Below are 19353 nucleotides of genomic sequence, written 5' to 3'. Positions count from 1 at the left end.
GCGGTGCTTCTGGCTGTGTAGTGTCTGTGTGCGTCTCCTGGTTGTGAGGTGTGCCAATGGCTCCACTATGCCCGCACTTTCGGCCTTGGGAGCGCGCCTGGTTACCCGCCAGCAGGAAACTGTGTACCTCTGAGCTGTTTGCTTTTAGGTCTGTTTTGGCTTTCTAATTTTTTTTTTTTTTTGGTTTCTGATCTTCAGCTGGTGCAGATTATGTTGGCAGCTGATGACTGCGGAAAAAAAAAAAAAAAGAAATCAAAACACAAAAGAAAAACAAAGAAGACCCACCCCAAACCAAAGGACTTAAAAAACAAACAAAAAAAACCAAACCCACGTGGCAAGGGATAGAGAGGATCCTATTGTCTTGGAGGCTCATGGAATCTACTTCAGTCTATGAATCGTTCCCTGAAAAGAGCGCCCCTGGCTGGCTGGGAGAGCTCTGTTCTCTGTGTTTCCTACTTCTGTGTACATTTTCAGGTTCAAGTTTGCTTGGATTTTGACTTTTTTAAAAAAATGTTCAGTGAAAATGCAGTGTCTGCTGCCATGTTGCGCCTCTTTCTTTGTCTCTGTCTGCCTCTGTCTCTGTGCTTGTAGCTGCTCCTTGGAGCGCAGTGAGGTGGTGCCCTTGATGCAGCGAGCTCAAGTCTGCGGCTGTTTCTGGGGACAAGGTGGAGGCTGCGTGTTCTGTTCTCTCGGGAAGAGCTAGTGGTTTCTACCCTGTGTGTTAGTGAGCAATGTGCAGAGGCAGAGACGCTGAAGTCTGGTTCCCAAGGGGGAGACGAAGCACCGTCCTCACTCCAGGTCACCTCATTAGCTCTCGTTTTTTTGTTGTTGTTGTTTTTTGACCCCGGGCCTGGGGGCAGCCAAAGCTGAGAGGCATCAAAACCAATGCACAGCCAGCCTCTGCCACTAGCCCTGCTGGTCTCAGTTCAGTTCCGTTCAGTCGCGTCCAACTCTTTGCGACCCCATGGACTGCAGCACGCCAGGCCTCCCTGTCCATCACCAACTCCCGGAGTTTACCCAAACTCATGTCCATTGAGTCAGTGATGCCATCCAACCGTCTAATCCGCTGTCATGCCCTTCTCCTCCCACCGTCAATCTTTCCCAGCATCAGAGTCTTTTCAAATGAGTCGGTTCTTCACATCAGGTAGCCAGAGTATTGGAGTTTCAGCTTCAGCATCAGTCCTCCCAATGAATGTTAAGGACTGATCTCCTTTAGGATGGACTGGTTGGATCTCCTTGCAGTCCAAGGGACTCTCAAGAGTCTCCTCCAACACCACAGTTCAAAAACATCAATTCTTTGGTGCTCAGCTTTCTTTATACTCCAACTCACATCCATACATGACTAGTGGAAAAACAATAGCTTTGACTAAACAGACCTTTGTTGGCAAGGTAATGTCTCTGCTTTTTAATATGCTGGTCTGCACATCTTCTATTTATGTTCCTTGGAGAAGAAATGGTCAGTTGACGTGTTTCTGTTAGCAGTCACGGAATGCCATTGCCCGCCCTGGTACATTGGTCACCAATTTGCCTCTGATCTCTGGAGGGGGCAGCCTGACCCACAGCGCCCATTGTGAGGGTCCTGGGGAAGAGTCTAGTCCATCCGGCCCACAAGCTTCCCAGCAGCAAGAGCAAGGAGCACAGGCCTGCCTAGGAACAGGAGCTTCTGGCTTCCCAGGGCCGGTGAGATGTCAGGGACCAGCCATCTCCCTCAGCCCATGGCCTAGTCCAACCAATCAGACCAAGACAGAAACAGACGGGTGGTTTGGCTGAGGAAGTGCTGCTGTTTTCTCAAAGGCAATGCTCTACCTCTCCCTCCTATCCAAGGCAAACCGTTCCTGACAGATTCTGGGAAGAGGGCTGTCCATCTGGGCCCCCTGCAGAGACGTTGCATGCTCTCTACAAGTGAGGCCAGGCGTGTCTGCCCCGCTCCAATCTGAGGCGTCTTACCTCCACAGGTCAATTTGCTCAAAGGCTCTGCTGCAAAGGCCCAGAAGCCCTCATCACCCGGCCCCCTGCTCCCCTCCAAGCAGACCCTGTCAATAGTGGACAGCAAGAGGACCATTCCTGGCCCAGTGAAAACAGAATCAGTGACCCTACGACGGCTCCCAGAAGGTAAGCATCTGAACCCGTCTGGCAGCTGCTACTGGTTTGTAACCCATTGCCAGGGACTGTGCTTGGTGAGGCCCTGTTCATCACCCCACCCAGGCCTCTGCCTTGACCCTGCATCCTCAGTTGCATCAAAGGGCCGCAAGCAGCAGCTAGGACCTAGTGGCCCCTCATTCACCCTCTTCCCCTGGAGTGCATTCTCCAAGAACTGACCCCCAAGGCCCTCCCATGTTCACAGGGATCTAAAAAAGAAGTCCTCTTTAGATAAGTGATATGTGAGATTACGGATAAACTCACCAATAGAAATGGCTAATGTTGTTAGCATCTGTGTTGCTTACAATAGTTCTCACTGAACATTTTTATTTGCAAAGTGTCTTTTGACGTTTTTTCTGAAGATTTTATTTCCGTCCTTTGAACCTCGCATTAGAGCGCCACCATGTGTTGATACGAGGTAATGCAGGCAGTCTTGTTCTTTACCACCTGGGCCACCAGGGAAGGGCTTGTTGGCAACATCACTTGTTTAATGTAGTGATCTGATACACTTCTCCTATTATTAACAGCTTTTTCATGACAAATGCATTAACCTTTTATACCTAAACAATATTTTATCACTGCATAATACAGTAAAATGGAACAAGAATTTTTAGAAACTGGTTTTTTTTTTTGAAATAAACATTTGGAGTAACAAAAGGCTGTCCTAGGACAAACACCGATCAAAAGATTAAAACACTCCAGTGGATATCACGTTTGAGAAAGCCTTAAAATTAAGGTTATTTAAAATTTAAAACCTAGTCCCATCTTATTCTATGAGTACCCAAAGAAGTGCAGATTTTTATTTGTTCATAAAAACAACAATAATCTTAAATATTGAGCCCAGGAATGACATCTGTAAAACACAAAATTTCTCCCCAAATTGAGATCTCTCTCCAGTTTATGCTAACTGAGTGTGACCAAACATAAGACCTGTCTGATTTAAGTAGTGTTTTTGTAGCGCTCTGGCCAAAACCATATTCATGTCAGTGTACTTGGCATTGTGTCCTAATGCTGTGGGTTAAGCACATCGTTCTCAGGGAAGCTTTTCTTGATGCCTTAGTCCTAGTTACTTAATTTGCATTGTTTTATTCATACATTTTTTATCTCGACAATATACATCATAGCTGTTTCTTTACAGAGCACCACAAACTTAAGTCATACAAGACATCACATGTTTTAGATTTGGCTCCTAGGAGAGCCTGAGATGGGGGTTCTGTTTCCATGACATAGTGAAGGAGTGTTCCCTGGAGAAGAGCACTGGGAGGAGGGACAGAGCAGGAGAATCCAGGGCAGTGTGGTCCTAGCTGGAGACGTGACTCAGACTGATCTCACGGGAAAGCTCTGGAGCAACACTGTCCAGAAGAAATACATTAAATACACTGCATGCTGCGTATGTAATTTTAAGCTTGTCTAGTAGCCACACATAAAAGGTAAAAAGAAACAGATGGTTTAAACAGATTTTACTTAAATCAAATATTGTCATTTCAGTGTATGTCAATATTAAACCTATTGATGGAATAGCTTCCATTTTTTTTGTACTAAATCTTTGAAATCCCACATGTGAACAGCGTGTCTCATCTCAGGAGCTCGGTAGCCCCTTGTGGCTGGTGGCTGTCATATTCAACAGTGCAGCCTGTATGCATGCATGCTCAGTCACTTCAGTCCTGTCCCACTCTTTATGACCCTATGGACTGTAGCCCCCCATGACTCCTCTGTCCATGGAATTCTCCAGGCAGGAGTACTCGAGTGGGTTGCCATGCCCTTCTCCAGGGGATCTTCCCAACCCAGGGATCAAACCCATGTCTCTTACATCTCCTGCGTTGGCAAGCAGGTTCTTTACCAGATGGGAATGAAGGGGGCTATTTATTGGGCTCTCTTAAGATCCTCTGTGTTTATCTCATACACTCAATCCTATTATTTACAGTGTCATGTGAGTTACCTAACACAAGGCAGAAGAGGCCTTTCATGTTTTTACTAACTTATAGCAAATTTTAAAATATATATATTGTGTGCAACATCTTGTCTTAATCCTTTAAAATGGGATCCAGATGTACACTTGAAACCAGACTCTGGATTTATTAGCACCATATTAAGAGCTTCTTTTCAAAAGAACCAAACTTTGCGTTATTTCTGGGCCCTTAGACTTACCCTTATGGCCACTGTATCTGAATACAATTCATCACCCGAAGAGGTGATGAAACATTTGGAGATTACAAAAAAGACTTGTTAAGTCTTTTTAGCTGAAAATCCTATTCTATCAAAAAGAAATTTCAAAGGACTGTTGGAAGATTTATTAACTTCTTCTCAGGAAAGCATCTTACCCAATGGGCTATGCTTCTTTTCTAACCCAAACCATGCTGAGACTGCACAAAGGAACGACAAGGTCCCTGATCACAGCATTTCTGAGGAGCAGTGATGGTCTGGCTTCAGAACTAGCAAGAGCCCAGTGTCTTCTTTGGTTTTAAGGTAAATGCCAGCATGAAATTTTTACATCTATAGGCAAAAATGTTCTTCTGAAATTCTCTTTCTGAGTGTTTGGTTTTATACTCTAGCCCTTAAATTACCTGCTTGTTTTTTTTCTCTCTTTAGCCCCACAGAATCTATAGCATTTCAAGGTTATCATCTTTTATTTTAAAAAGCAATTGCTAATATATTTGGTTCTTTCTTAAATGTAAATCTTAAATAATTCATACAATTTTAACAGCTTTTCATAGGAATAACTGATACACAAAGAGCCAAACTTTATTTAATGTGTACAATTTGATGAGTTTGGACACAGGCAAACACCAGCATCAAAAGAACAGGTATTTCCCACATCTTTGTGGGTTTTCTTAGGTCTCCACCTCCCTTTTGCTTTTTCTGGTGGTAAGAACACTTATGGGCCCGGTGGTAAAGAATCACCTGCCAGTGCAGGAGATCCGGGTTTGATCCCTGGGTCATGAAGGTTCTATGGAGGAGAAAATGCTACCCACTCTAGTATTCTTCCCTGAAAAAAACCCATGGACAGAGGAACCTGGTAGACTATAGTCAACAGAGTCACAAAGAGTCAGAAGACACAGCTGAGTGCTGGAGCGCACACACACACACACGCACACACTCACAAGCGCACGTGCACACACATGCACACACACAAACACTTAACACAAGATTTACCTCTTAGCAAGTTTTAAAGTGCACAATACCGTATTGTCAATGGTAGGTTCTAGGTTACACGGCAGATCTCTAGAACTTATTCATGGAGCAAGCTGAAACTTTATATCCATTAAACAGCAACTCCCATTTCTCCCACACCCTGTCCATCTCCTGGAAGCACTATTCGATTCTTGTTTCTGTGAGTTTGACTATTTTAGATTCCTTAGCTAGGTAGAAACAGTATTTGTCCTTCTATGACTGGCTTATTTCCCTTAGCGCAATGTCCTCCAGGTTCATTTATGTTGTTTTGAACATTTTATTGAAATTTTGTATGTGCTGTGCTAACTCGTTTCAGTCGTGTCTAACTCCTTGCGACCCCATGGACTGGAGCCTGCCAGGCCCCTCTGTCCGTGGGATTCTCCAGGCAGGAATACTGGAGTGGGTAGCCATTCCCTTCTCCAGGGGATCTTCCCAACCCAGGGACTGAACCCAGGTGTCCTGTACTGCAGGTGAATTCTTTACCGTCTGAGCCACCAGGGAAGCCCATGTCAGGGCAGGATTTCCTAAACAAGACATAAAAATTTCCAATAAGAAGGAGAATATTGTTAAATGTATATTAAAAACATACCAGATTTTCAATGATTAAAAATTGTCAGTCGACTTAGGTTGCCATAACAAAATACTATATACTGGATGACTTAAGCAATGCCAATTTATTTTTTCCCGAGTTCTGGAGGCTGTGAAGTCCAACACGAAGATGTGGCTGGTCTGACTCCCCCAGTGAGTGTACCTCGGCTTCAGGTGGCCCTCTTCCGGCCGTGTCCTCACCACGGTGGAGAGAGAAAGGAAGCAAGGTCCCTGGTGTCTCTCCTTATAAGGTCACCAACCCCACCATCAGGAGCCCCATCTCCATGACCTCATCTGAATCTAATTACCTCTCAAAGACTCCATCTCTGGGTGCTGTCACACTCGGGGTTAGGGCCTCAACATACAAATTTTGAAAGGGACACGACCGGTTCAGAGCATAGCCTACTTTCCATTTCGTACCTCTCATTCTCGCTACACCTCCTCTTGCTGCTGGAATCTTGCCCAGATAACCTAACTGCTCCCAAACTTTTGTCTCAAGTTCTGGGCTTCCCTGGTGGCTCAGATGGTAAAGAGTCTACTCTCAGTGTGGGAGACCCAGGTTTGATCCCTGGGTCAGGAAGATCTCCTGGAGGAGAAAATGGCAACCCACTCCAGTATCCTTGCCTGGAAAATCCCATGGATGGAGGAGCCTGGCAGGCTACAGTCCGTGGAGTCCCAAAGAGTCGGACATGACTGAGTGAATTTACTTTTTTTCTTTCTGTTTTCTACAGGAATCCGGACTAAGGAGTTGTTATTCAGTGGCTAAGTGTGTCTGACTCTGTGGCCCCATGGACTGCAGCATGTCAGGCTCCTCTGTCTTCCACTATCTCCTGGAATTGGCTCAAACGCATGTCCATGGAGTTGGTGATGCCATCCAACCATCTCATCCTCTACTGCTCCTTTGTCCTTTTACCTTCAATCTTTCCCAGCATCATTTTCCAATGAGTTGGCTCTTTGCATCAGGCCTAAGGAAACAGCAGTCGAATTGAGGAACTTGCTCCCCAACTGGCAAGAAGACTCTGGCTAGTGGTGAGTGAAGGCTATTAGTCAAAAAGAGGCAAGATCTGTTCAAGGAACTGACAGTGATTATCCTGGCTGGTCTGCACTGAGCATGGCTGAGCTCAAGAGCCAAGGCTGGAGAGGCAGCATGGGGCCAGAGATGCTGATCCTTAAAGGACAGGTTTCAGTTTGGTCTTTCTCCTAAAGCAAATGGGAAAGTGCTGAAGGATCTTAAGCTGTGGAGCAACGTGGTCATATTTGCATTGAACATGTTTGCATGTGTGCATGCGTGCCAAGTTGCTTCAGTGATGTCTGACTCTTTGCAACTCAATGGGCTGTATCCCTCCAGACTCCTTTGTCTATAGTATTCTCCAGGCAAGAATACTGGAGTGGGTTGCTATGCCCTCCTCCAGGGGATTTTTCTGGCCCAGGGATTGAACTCGTGTCTCTGGTGTCTCCTACATTGGCAGATGGGTTCTTTACCACTGGTTCTTTGCCACCTGAGAAGCCCATGTTAGTATGAGGAACAGACTAGAAAAGGGTAAGTGGTGATGAGAGTGGGTGCTGGAGGTGAGTTTAGAGGGATTAATGAGTCCAGTTGAGACAAGGTGGTAGCTCAGACAAGGAGGTCGGTGGGAAGCAGAGGCCATAGGAACTTTGCCTCAATTTTAAAAAGAACAGACATTTCTACCTTTAATGGACAATTTGACTGTGAGCCCCTCCTTTGAATACCCTTTGAGAGACTGCTTATTTCACTCAAAAGCAAGAAGTGAAAGTCGCTCAGTCTTGTCCGACTCTGCGACCCCATGGACTGTAGCCTACCAGGCTCCTCCATCCATGAGATTCTCCAGGCAAGAAAATCGTTTAATAAAAATCCTGATTTCTTCAGTTTTATTGTGCTGTTAAATCTCTACTAGTTGGTACAACACAAGGAAAACAATATCTGTATTTCTCCATTCTAAATAGAATCGTCAGCCTGCTTAACCAGCCCCCAAGCCTCTCCAGGAGCATACAGCAGTTAAGTGTTTTTTTTTTGTGCATCCGTGTGTCAGCTGGTGGTCAGCTGATCTCGCCAAGGCTCAGCTGTGGTTTCTCCTTCAAGGTGTGTATCTGTCTGGATTTGGAGCCTGCCCGGGGGTTGGGTTCACAGGTGTGATCCATGAATAATCTGCATTTAAAGGTCTGTCTGCAGTTGGAGCGGCCACCCAGGGAGAGACGCTTCGTGGCAGCGACAGAAGCACATAGAAGAAATAACTGAAGCTTCTACCGTTTTCTGCTGGAGAAACCGGGTTTCAAGGTGAAGACCAGTTCCAGTGAGTTGGGGAAACCATACTCCATCTCTGAGAGGTCAAGGCAAGTTGTGGACGCAGACTGCCCTTATTGGGAGGGGAGGGTTGCGGCTGATACCAGCCCTTCACAGAAATGAAACGAGGTCCTCTTCTTCCCCACACAACCTGAAAGAATTTTGACAGTTTCCTTTACTCCAATTCCTTGTGGTTGTTGTTCGGTCACTGAGTCATGTCTGACTCTTTGTGACCCCATGGACTGCAGCACGCCAGGCTTCCCTGTCCATCACCAACTCCTGGAGCTTGCTCAAACTCATGTCCGTTGAGTCGGTGATGCCACCCAAACATCTCATCCTCTGTCGTCCCCTTCTCCTGTCCTCAATCTTTCCCAGCATCAGGATCTTTTCCAATGAGTTGGCTCTTCTCATCAGATGGCTAAAGTAGTCAAAAGGGGTTCTTTTCTGTGTATGTTTTTCTTAAAGGGATGGTTGATAAATTCTTTCACAGGGAAGTCTATGTACTTTTGTAAGGTGTTTCTCAGATTTGAGTTTGCAACAACCGTTGCAAAGACAAATATATTTTGATTCCTTAGAGCCAGGCTTTGTAGAAAGCAGAAAGGATTTTCTGTGATTTTAGAAAGCTATGTTTTAAAAATGGAGAGCCAAGTCCAGAGTCTGGAGCATAGGCTTCTACACAAAAGACGAATTGCTGTACCTTGAAAGAAAGAACAGTTAGTTGTCAGTAGGTTAGAAGAGATGGTTCTGAGGGTACCTAGACTGGTGTCAATGCTAGTAGGTTAAGAAGGCCTCTGAGTGAGGTGTCAGGTTTGGGGGGCTTATAGACTAGAGGTTTTGGGCCTGGCCTTCCAGACCACAGGGGGCAAAACAAAATCTGTTTAAACTAGCAACAGCTGAGGGATGGTGTTTAGGCAAATGGACTCGGAGATAGTCTCATAGAATTCGTCATACTCCAAGGGCGTGTGTTCAAAGTAGCCAAGGAGTTCCTGAGCCCCATAAAGGGGAGAAGAAATCCTTAGGTGAGACCTTGAATCCAAATGAAAAAATGTAGAATGTAAGACTAGTCAAGACAAGCAGCCATAAGGGAGTGGTGATACTCATTGTGAATATGTGCTCAGTCGCTCAGTCCTGTCTGACTCTTTAGGACCCCATGGACTGTAGCCCACTAGGCTCCTCTGCCCATGGGATTCTCCAGGCAACAATACTGGAGTAGGTTGCCTGCTCTCTTCCAAGGGATCTTCCTGACCCAGGGCTTAAGCCTTTGTTTCTTGAATCTCCTGAATTGACAGGCTGATTCTTTACCACTAGCGCCACCTGGGAAGCCCGTACCTCTTCTAAATACTGAAAATCATCAATGATGTACTATGTCAGGCCACCGAACAGCAATACCTAAAAGAGCTCTCCATGCAGGAGAAATGCAAGTCACACACCTTTAGACTACCTCTCCTTACCTCTTGCTCTCTGTGATTTAGGTAACTCCTAGAGAAAAGGAAAGGAGAAGGAAATTTGGAGAAATCCTGAGCACAGCTTTTTCATGCTTGTGTTACATGAGGCCAGCTTGTAAAACAGGGGCCGATGGGACCACTTGCTCTGTAGAATGAGGCAGGGTGGTGTCCGGGGAGCACGAGCTTTGGAGCTGTGCAGACATGTGGTCATAACACATTTGGATATCAACCAACAGAATCTAAAGTTTCAACCTGGAATTTACTGAGTTACCTTGAACTGGGAAAAATATTAATAAGAGCTTTCTGTCATGAGTGGAGGTAGAGGTCAAAACTGAAGTCTCTTGGAAGCTGAGTTTCTTCATTAGAGAGAAAGTCACATTTCTGCACATGTGAGTTGTTACGATGACATATAAACACACACATACCATTTGGAAATAAGAATCCCCAAGTTGCTGAGTTCCTAAATGTCTGGTCAGAGCCTCTGAAGGTAAATAGGTCTCTCCTGTTTTGTAATGCTTTTAGGATTATGTGCAGTTGTTTTAATTTCTGTTGTTTCATTTCCAAGGTTAGAGATTAATGTAACAAAGTATACAACCCAATGTAATGAGGAGCAGAATCAAATTCTTCTCCCGTGGTGTCAGCCAAAGATCCAAGACTTCTTGACCCCAAATCTGAACATGCTGGCTCGACTATGAAAGTAACAGCCAGCCAGAGTGTTGTACACAGTCTAGTACCATTCAACAGAAGGAAGTCTTGTCCACTGAAATGGATTTATTGATATTTTACTGAAATCTCTTTGTGTTGCCAGCACAAGGTGAAATGGAACATTGGAAGTAAACCTGTAAAGCTGGTCTGCAGAGGCAGCCAAACCAGATAATTAGGAGAGAGCCACACTCAGCACCATATTGTTAGAATTCATACAATACAAATTATCTGCAGCTGTGAATAACTTCTACTATTTAAGCTTTGGGTAAAATTTTTACTTTTTTGACCCAAACTGTCTGGCTTGGCTCTCTCCCCAAGCGTGATGGCCAACTTTCCATTTTGCTTTCTACTTTATGGACTTGGGCAAAATCTGGACAGCTAAGAAATGGGATAATTTTGTGCTTAATTCTGTAAAACAAAGCTGAACTATTTAACAAGTCATTTATTATTCATTGAGATATACTGTCTCTTGATAAATGATTGGAATAATCAAAATATTAATTTTAGGTTTATTTGGAAGTAGAGATTTGGAAATAATTTGTCCAGTCCAAGGAAAGAAGGAATGTTAACACTGGAGCCAGTTTTGTCTTGATCACTCTAAACAGACCAATTAAAAGAATACGCTTATTATTTTCTTTGGGAGAGCCAGCTAGTGCAGATTGCCAGAGCATTCAATAGTTTAACAGAAAAAATTTCTGGAAGAAAGAATATAAAATACATGAAAAATTTATTTAAGGGAGAAAGAGAGTGAGAAAAAAATAACTAGCATGAGTCTGGAAAAGGGAGTGAAAACTCTCTGGTAAGTGAAGAAAGGGCAAATGAATGTTACAGAATTTTGATTCTGGGGACAGAGACCATGAAAGATGGATTCTAAAAGAGAATTATCAAGTGAAGAAAAGAATTGAGTTAACACCAATATGCACTCAAACATGTATCATTAGCTATGAGAACTTCTTCCAAAGTAATAGAGTGTGTTTCCATTCTTGAAGGGTTCCCCTGGTGGCTCAGATGGTAAAGAATCTGCCTGCAATGCAGGAGGCAAAGGTTCAATCCCTGGATTGGGAAGATCCCCTGGAGAAGGGAATGGCAACCCACTCCAGTATTCTTGCCTGGATAATTCCATGGACAGAGGAGCTGGCGAGCTACAGTCCATGGGGTCACAGAGAGTCAGACAAGACTGAAGGACTAATACTTTCTACTTTTGTAGTGAAACACTCTTTCATTCTTGGAAGTAATATTTTCATAACTAGAAGAAAAAAAATGCCAAGACAACGGAATCAGATTGTGTGTCCTGTCCCTTAAATGTTAAACCAGATCATTGCTTTCAGGGTAAGAGGATATGTACAGCTATAAATAATTTGTACTCTAAAAGTGCTAAGAATGAGGCAGCGTGAAGTGCTAGTGACCCTGGAAGGGAGCTGGGGAGAAAGGGAAGGTTAATTTGATACGTCTTGCAGGATCCAGAACGTTGACTTCATGTGCAGTAAAAGCAGATACAAATCTACCCAAAATAAATATTTTTAAAGTTAATCTTCTATATCTTATTTTTTCCATAAAGTTTTAATTTAAACGTACCCACAGGAATTTTTAAGAAGTTAAATGACTGAAACTCTTTGTTGCATAATAACCTAATATAAATTTATCTTAATAGTAAATTAATAATGAAGTATGATTGTTTTTAAGCTGCTTTCCTTAGAATAATTTTATTTCTTAAAATTCAATACAATTTTCTCTAGTAAAAATACACTTTTCAAATATATAAAAATATAAAGCATATTCTACACTGGCTGCCATGAAGGGTGAAGATTCTGAGAAGTGTAAAAACATTCATTTTAAAAATAATTGCCTGAAATATAAGCATGTTTGATGTGATTGGTATTAAAATATTTGAGTGGAAAAACTAAGATGTTATAACTGATTTTCTCATAGACATATACTTAGTTTTGACTAAATAGTCTCTTCAAACATCCATTCCTTTCTTTGAACAATAAAACCAATAATAATAATACCCCAGTTAAGGTAACCAAATATTATATTAACTCAGTACAAATTTTAACCATGATTGAAATTTTGCTTGTAGTTAAGAGAAAAACATATTTGCCGAAATGCACACCTTTTCTTTAAATGATATCTATTGTTTGTTAAGGGCTTCCCTTTTGGCTCAGCTGGTAAAGAATCTGCCTGCAATGTGGGAGACCTGGGTTCAATCCCTGGGTTGGGAAGATCCCCTGGAGAAGGGAAAGGCTACCCACTCCTGTACTCTGGCCTGGAGAATTCCGTGGACTGTATAGTCCATGGGGTCGAAAAGAGTTGGACACAACTGAGGGACTTTCACTTTATATAAAATACAGAATAAGTTTTCACTGATATATTCATTAACAATCAGGACTGGGATTTATACTAACCTCTTCCATCTTGCATTCGTATCACTCTTTTCCCATTTTACAATTCCTGGAATAATAACAAGTATATCACAGATGACATAATTTTTCACTTTATGCACAATACACACGTAACAGTCTCAGAATAACAATATTAACTACCATCAAGAATTTGATGACTGAAAACAGTTTAAAATGTTTGCAGTTTTTTTGGGGGGTCAAATTATCAAGATTTAAATATCTTGGAATCATTTATTACTCTGTGGTTATAACTCTAACTGGATATACATGTTCATTCATGTGTTCCATTTTACTTTGGAGTTTAGAGATTGATTACTTTTTCATTTATTGTAACATGTTCCCAAAGTTGAATCTACTAACCAAAGACTATGCAAACAACTTTAAATTCTGTCCTCTTCATCCAAGAACCCCAGTAGCTGTCATTTTAAAAACCTTATTTATCCTTTCATTTTTAATATATTTGACTGTATAAGCAATACTACTCATATTTTGTCACTTAAATAGTCTACTTTATTTATTTTTAATATACAATATATGCATATTGGACTTCCCTTGTGGCTCAGCTGGTAAAGAATCTGCCTGCAATGCAGGAGACGTGGGTTCGATCCCTGGGTTGGGAAGATCCCCTGGAGAAGGGAAAGGCTACCCACTCCAGTATTCTGGCCTAGAGAATTCCATGGGCTCTGTGGTGTTGGAGAAGACTCTTGAGAGTCCCTTGCACTGCAAGGAGATCCAACCAGTCCATCCTAAAGGAGATCAGTCCTGGGTGTTCATTGGAAGGACTGATGTTGAAGCTGAAACTCCAATACTTTGGCCACCTGATGCAAAGAGCTGACTCATTTGAAAAGACCCTGATGCTGGGAAAGATTGAGGGCAGGAGAAGGGAACGACAGAGGATGAGATGGTTGGATGGCATCACCGACTATGGACATGGGTTTGGGTGGACTCTGGGAGTTGGTGATGGACAGGGAGGCCTAGCATTCTGCGGTTCATGGGGTTTCAAACAGTAGGACATGACTGAGCGACTTTCACTTTCAAGCAATACTACTCATATTTTGTCACTTAAATAGTCTACTTTATCTATTTATTTTTAATATATAATATATACATATATCATAAAAATTATATGTATACATATCCTTCCCAGGTAATTTGTAGCATACAATATTTTCTTTTCTGGTTTTTATTTCATATTTTAAGCACTAGATTCTAGGTATCACTTTATAGTCATGTATAGAAATATCCCTTCATTCCTTTTTATAACTGGACAGTACCTTATTGTGTTAATATGCTACTACTTGGCATTCTAATATTGACACATATTTGTGCTATTTCCAATCAATGCTTTTAAAATCATTCTTATAATCAATGGCATTGGGTATGTAACTTTTTGTATTGTTACTAGTTTATCTCCCGTATATATTTATAAAAGGGGCATTGCTGCTGTATGAAAAGATAAAAGGTATCTTTAATTTTGCTAATAGTGTCACGTTCTCTTTATTATATGTGAACTCATTTTTTATGTTCTTCTGGAATTAAATCTAGATAAGATTCATGTGCTACATTGGGTTGATATGTATTTTATGTCTCTTAATCTATGTGTCTCTGTTCTTTCTTTTTCCCTTGAAAATGTATTTATGGATGTCACCATGTATAGAATTTAATTTTCTTCTCTTCCCTGTATTTCTTATAAACTCACTGGTTGATTTAAAGGTTTGATTTGATTTAGGTTTTCTTTTTTCGTCATGAAGTGCCAAAAACTTCTATACAAAAGGTGTTGGGTATTTCCACAAGGAAATATGTAACAACTAAATGGCTCTCTTTGTGATGTTGTGATGTTGACAGTCATTGATAACAATTTCCTGGATTCATTATTAGTGACTCACAGAATGATATTCCAATGCTATTGTCATATATTTGTGATTATTTGCTCCATTCTCCCAGTGTTCTCTTTCTGGAATTAGGATTAGATGTATGTTCTATGTCCCCTCATTATTGTGTATATTTTGTAACCTCTACTTCATATTCTCCATATCTTTTATTTCTGGGGTGTATTCTAGATTTTCTTTTGATTCTGTTTTCAAGTTCACTAATTGTCACCTCAGCTGAGTCTAATCTGCTGGTTAACCACTTCCAATGAAGGTTTAAATATTCAGTCATTTAGGTTTGCACTTAGAATGTCTTTTTATTTTAAAACTATGTGGACAACTTTCATAGCTTGATTTTGCTTATAGTTTTAAGATATTGACGCACTTTGGACGTACTTGTTTTGTGTCTGTCTCAGTCGTTCTGTGACAGAAGGCTTTGTGGTTTTTATGCTTCTTCATTTCTCCTTCCTGGTTTCACACATCGTGTACGTTTATGCACTGTGCTTCCTGTACACACGTGTGTGTATGCAGGTCATTTTCCTTCAAACTTTGTCTGTGAGAGCTGTTTGAGGCCCTAGGAGTATTTTCAAGTCAGAATCATTTTAAAATAGATTTGCTGAGAAATTTTAGACTAAGCAGGTCATGGGAAGGCTCACAGTTAACTCATACAGGTCCAGTTCTGCTTCCAGATGTTCCAGGGTTATTTCCACCTCTAACATTTAACACAAGTTCAAGAGATGCAGAGGTTAATTGAATGTTTACATCCTGCGCAGCCGGCTAATTGAAATGATAGCTGTGTGGAGTTCCAGCTCAATGTGACGGTCTATGCTAATGGACCCCCACCTTGACAGGTTCTAGGCTCAAGTTTACTGGTTTTTGGAAAATAATCTCACAATAAAAGCCGACATTACCATTTTATTCCTTGATTTCTAACTTTCACATCTCATTTGGCCTAATATTTCTGAGTTGTTTTACAGTCCAGCAAAACATTGTTTCTTTTTACTGTTGTTCATTTGCTCGGTTGAGTCCAAGTCTTTGTGACTCTATGGACTGCAGCACGCCAGGCTACCCTGTCCTTTACCATCTCCTGGAGCTTGCTCAAACGTATGTCCATTGAGTCAGTGATGCCATCCAACCATCTCGCCCTCTGTCATCCCCTTCTCTTCCTGCCTTCAGTCTTTCCCAGCATCATACCAGCTATTTAAAATCTTATCATTAGTAGTCTTCAGGGGATATTTAGATCTCCATGCTGCCAGGGAGCACTATTTCATGGTATACAGAAATTTAAAGTAAGCAGGTTAGGAAGAATTTCTTGCCTGGAAGTAAAAAACAAACAAAGAAATGCTAAGAACAGTTTCCTAAATACATCAAACATGGTTAATCCTATTGTTTGACTCTCTAGGGACAAAAGAAAGCTTCAGGGCTGACAAGCATATTGCTCTGAACTCAATGAAAATTTTTCTTTACTATTTTAAAGAAAAATTCTTATTCGTAAGTTATCATTTGCTGGCATGTTAAAGGTACTAGATTAGAAACTAGAAATGATAGGGCTTGTGTGAGGGGCTTATTGTAATTAAACCACTGATGCACAGGTTTAACAAGGGCAGCAACCCTTCCTGGCAAGAAAGGGAGAGATACAATTCACGATGTTTGCAGCTATAGTCTAACAGTAGAAAAACAACTTAACTGCAGTTTGATGTACTTGAGAATTTTAAGCAACATTTCCCCTTTCCATATGTGTAACTGTCCTTTAATTAATGACAAAAGTTACCAATTCCTGAGCCCCAAAATCTTTATTTTCCAAAGGAATTTTCTTGATTAATATTCCACATATAACATCATTTAGCCTTATCTAAATTTTGCCATTCCTTTTCATCAACCAATACACTCTTTTGGAATTCATATTGTCTATCTACCATTTTTGTATGAATCGGATATCCAAGAATGACTTCTTTTACCTCTGACAATCTTGGATTTGTAATTGGGTAGCTGCTACCATTTGGTGTGAGATTTACTCAGTTTCAGTTTACTACCTCATCAAATGTCAGAGACGAATAGGACTGAGGATATTAACCAAATCCTTAAGAAAAAAATACAAAACAAACAGCAAAGAAAAAAAGACCAAGTCACAGTGATTGATTTGAAGAACTTTTTCCGAAGTCATTTACTTAAATGTGTTTCTATGTAAAAACCGATCAAATCCCTGATGCATAACTGAAGAAGTAAATCATATGCTCATTTGTACTGTTTTATTGAAAACCTAGTCCCTTTCAAGCAGTGTACTGGAAATTGGAGATAAAGTGTAAGCAAGGCATGGGAACTGCTCTCAAGGAATTCAGTCAGAGGAGTATAACTGTAAAGAAATAGTTTAGACTTCTGGTCAAAACACTTTCTAGTTCTGGCCTTCAAGATTTATCATAGCAAAGAAGAAAAAGGAGAAAACTCAAGGAAGCACCAGAATGAAACAGAAACTGAGAAAATCTTGTGCTGGAATCTTGAAGAATCAAAGACAGTTTTATAAGGTAGATACGGTGTGTATGTGAAAAACTAATCTTAAGCATCTGACTTATCCTAAATTTTGATACAGGTTATTCTGAATAATAAAATGAGGATGCTTTCCATGTCCCTGGTTAGTGACATACTAAGCATCCAGAGATGCTTAAAACTCAACATTCAGAAAACTAAGATCATGGCGTCTGGTCCTGTCACTTCATGGCAAATAGATGGGGAAACAATGAACACGGTGAGAGACTTTCTTTTCTTGGGCTCCAAAATCACTGCAGATGGTGACTACAGCCTTGAAATTAAAAGAAGTTTGCTCCTTGGAAGAAAAGCTATGATCAACCTAGACAGCATATTAAAAAGCAGAGACGTTAACTTTGCCAACAAAGGTCCGTCTAGTCAAGGCTATGGTTTTTCCAGTGATCATGTATGGATGTGAGAGTTGGACTATAAAGAAAGCTGAGTGCTGAAGAATTGATGCTTTTGAACTGTGGTGTTAGAGCAGACTCTTGAGAGTCCCTTGGACTGCAAGGAGATCCAACCAGTCCATCCTAAAGGAGATCAGTCCTGGGTGTTCATTGGAAGGACTGAAGCTGAAACTCCAATATTTTGGCCACCTGTTGTGAAGAACCGACTCATTGGAAAAGACCCTTACGCTGGGAAAGATTGAAGGCAGGAGGAGAATGGCATGACAGAGAATGAGATGGTTGGAGGGCATCACCAACTCGATAGACATTAGTTTGAGCAAGCTCTGGGAGTTGGTGATGGACAGGGAAGCCTTGTGTGCTACAGTCCATGGGGTTGCAAAGAGTTGGACACGACTGAGTGACTGAAATGACTGAAGCATCCAGAAAACTGGGCAGCCACTCTTGAGTGCGTTTCTACGTTGATGACAGAGGTTGTTTCCACATACCTTTCCCTCATCCCCGAGTACTGTGGTACACAAAGAATGCAAATGCCAACAATTTACCTGGTAGGAAAGTTTTATGCACACACATGTGTTTGTGTCTTTATAGAGGTGTGTGAGCTTGCAGTGTAACAAGAAATTATGAAAAGTATAGTCTTCATCATGAAAGAATTATAACAGTGTAAAAATGTAAAAGCTACTAGCAGTGCATCTTGGAAATTATGTTTTTTCCACGTACTATGTGGGTAGATTGCTTAAGGTGACTGGAAAGTAGGAAGAGAATAATAAATAGTTATTTACATTTAAAAATTTTATTTTTTATTAAATTTGTGTTTTCAGAGTAATCTAATAATGCACATCATATATTGCCACAGTGGTAGAAATCTATATTTCACAGATGAATTCATATATTGTGGGTTCACATTGAATATGACTTGTTGGTGATTGCATAATCAAAATGCTTGCAGATGACTAATGCAGAGAAACAGACAATCATGCAGTGAGGGAAGGAAAAAAGCAATAAAAATGTAGCCAACTATACAGATGAGTTATATTAGTAATTCTACAGTATCTTACTATTGATTATAAGGAGCTCTGATAACCTCGGCAAAGTTGCTGCCTTACACATGGACTGATTTTCTTTTTTAATAAAACAGCTTTGTTGAGATATAATTCATGTTCCATACAGTTCACTCAATTAAAATGTATAATTCAGTGGCTTTAGTTGATTCACAGTTGTGTACCCATCATCATGATCAGTTTTAAAATGTTCTTATCACCTAAGATGAAGGAAAGAAAATAATTTTATTCCCTTTAGCAGTTAGTCTTCATTTCCCTCCAACCTCACCTATATGCAAAATATACTTTCTATATATTTTCCAATTCTGGACATTTCATAGAAATGCAATCATGCAACTTGTCTTTTTCTGCCTTCTTTTACTTGACATAATGTTTCAGGCTTCCTCAGTGTTATAGCAGGTACCAGCATTTCATTATTTTTCTTTGCTAAGTGATATTCCAACAGAGAGGTATACCAAACTTTGTTTATACATTTATCAGTCAATGAGCATTTTAAAAATATTTTTGGCTATTATAAATAAGGCTGATGTGAACATTTGAGTACAAGTTTTTGTGTGAGTGGGAAAGAATGGAAACAGTGAGAGACTTTATTTTCTTGGGCTCCAAAATCACTGCAGGTGGTGACTGCAGCCATGAAATTAAAAGACACTTGCTCCTTGGAAGAAAAGCTATGACCAACCTGGACAGCATATTAAAAAGCAGAGACATTACTTTGCCAACAAAGGTCCGTCTAGTCAAAGCTATG

General features: G+C 41.0%; 1 protein-coding gene across 9 annotated transcripts in view; it reads left to right on the top strand.

Annotated features, from left to right (window-relative positions):
* CCDC102B (coiled-coil domain containing 102B) overlaps window positions 1-19353 on the top strand; it is a 324997-nt gene that overhangs the window by 15464 nt on the left and 290180 nt on the right. For 3 of the 9 annotated variants that reach the window (XM_081562700.1, XM_081562702.1, XM_081562707.1), the window contains 4 exons: window positions 1956-2112; window positions 6630-6927; window positions 7864-7999; window positions 8078-8250. The gene's annotated coding sequence lies outside the window, so the exon portion shown is untranslated. Of the gene's footprint in view, window positions 1-1955; window positions 2113-4447; window positions 4606-6629; window positions 6928-7863; window positions 8000-8077; window positions 8251-19353 lie in introns of all 9 variants that reach the window. The other 6 variants (XM_081562703.1, XM_081562705.1, XM_081562704.1 and 3 more) reach the window with 5 other exon arrangements.

Source organism: Giraffa tippelskirchi, chromosome 14, assembly GCF_054371585.1.
Source record: "Giraffa tippelskirchi isolate mGirTip1 chromosome 14, T2T-mGirTip1v1.2.pri, whole genome shotgun sequence".
Lineage (NCBI taxonomy): Eukaryota > Metazoa > Chordata > Mammalia > Artiodactyla > Giraffidae > Giraffa > Giraffa tippelskirchi.
Note: the sequence above shows the minus strand (reverse complement) of the source record. Positions and strands in the feature narration are given on the sequence as shown.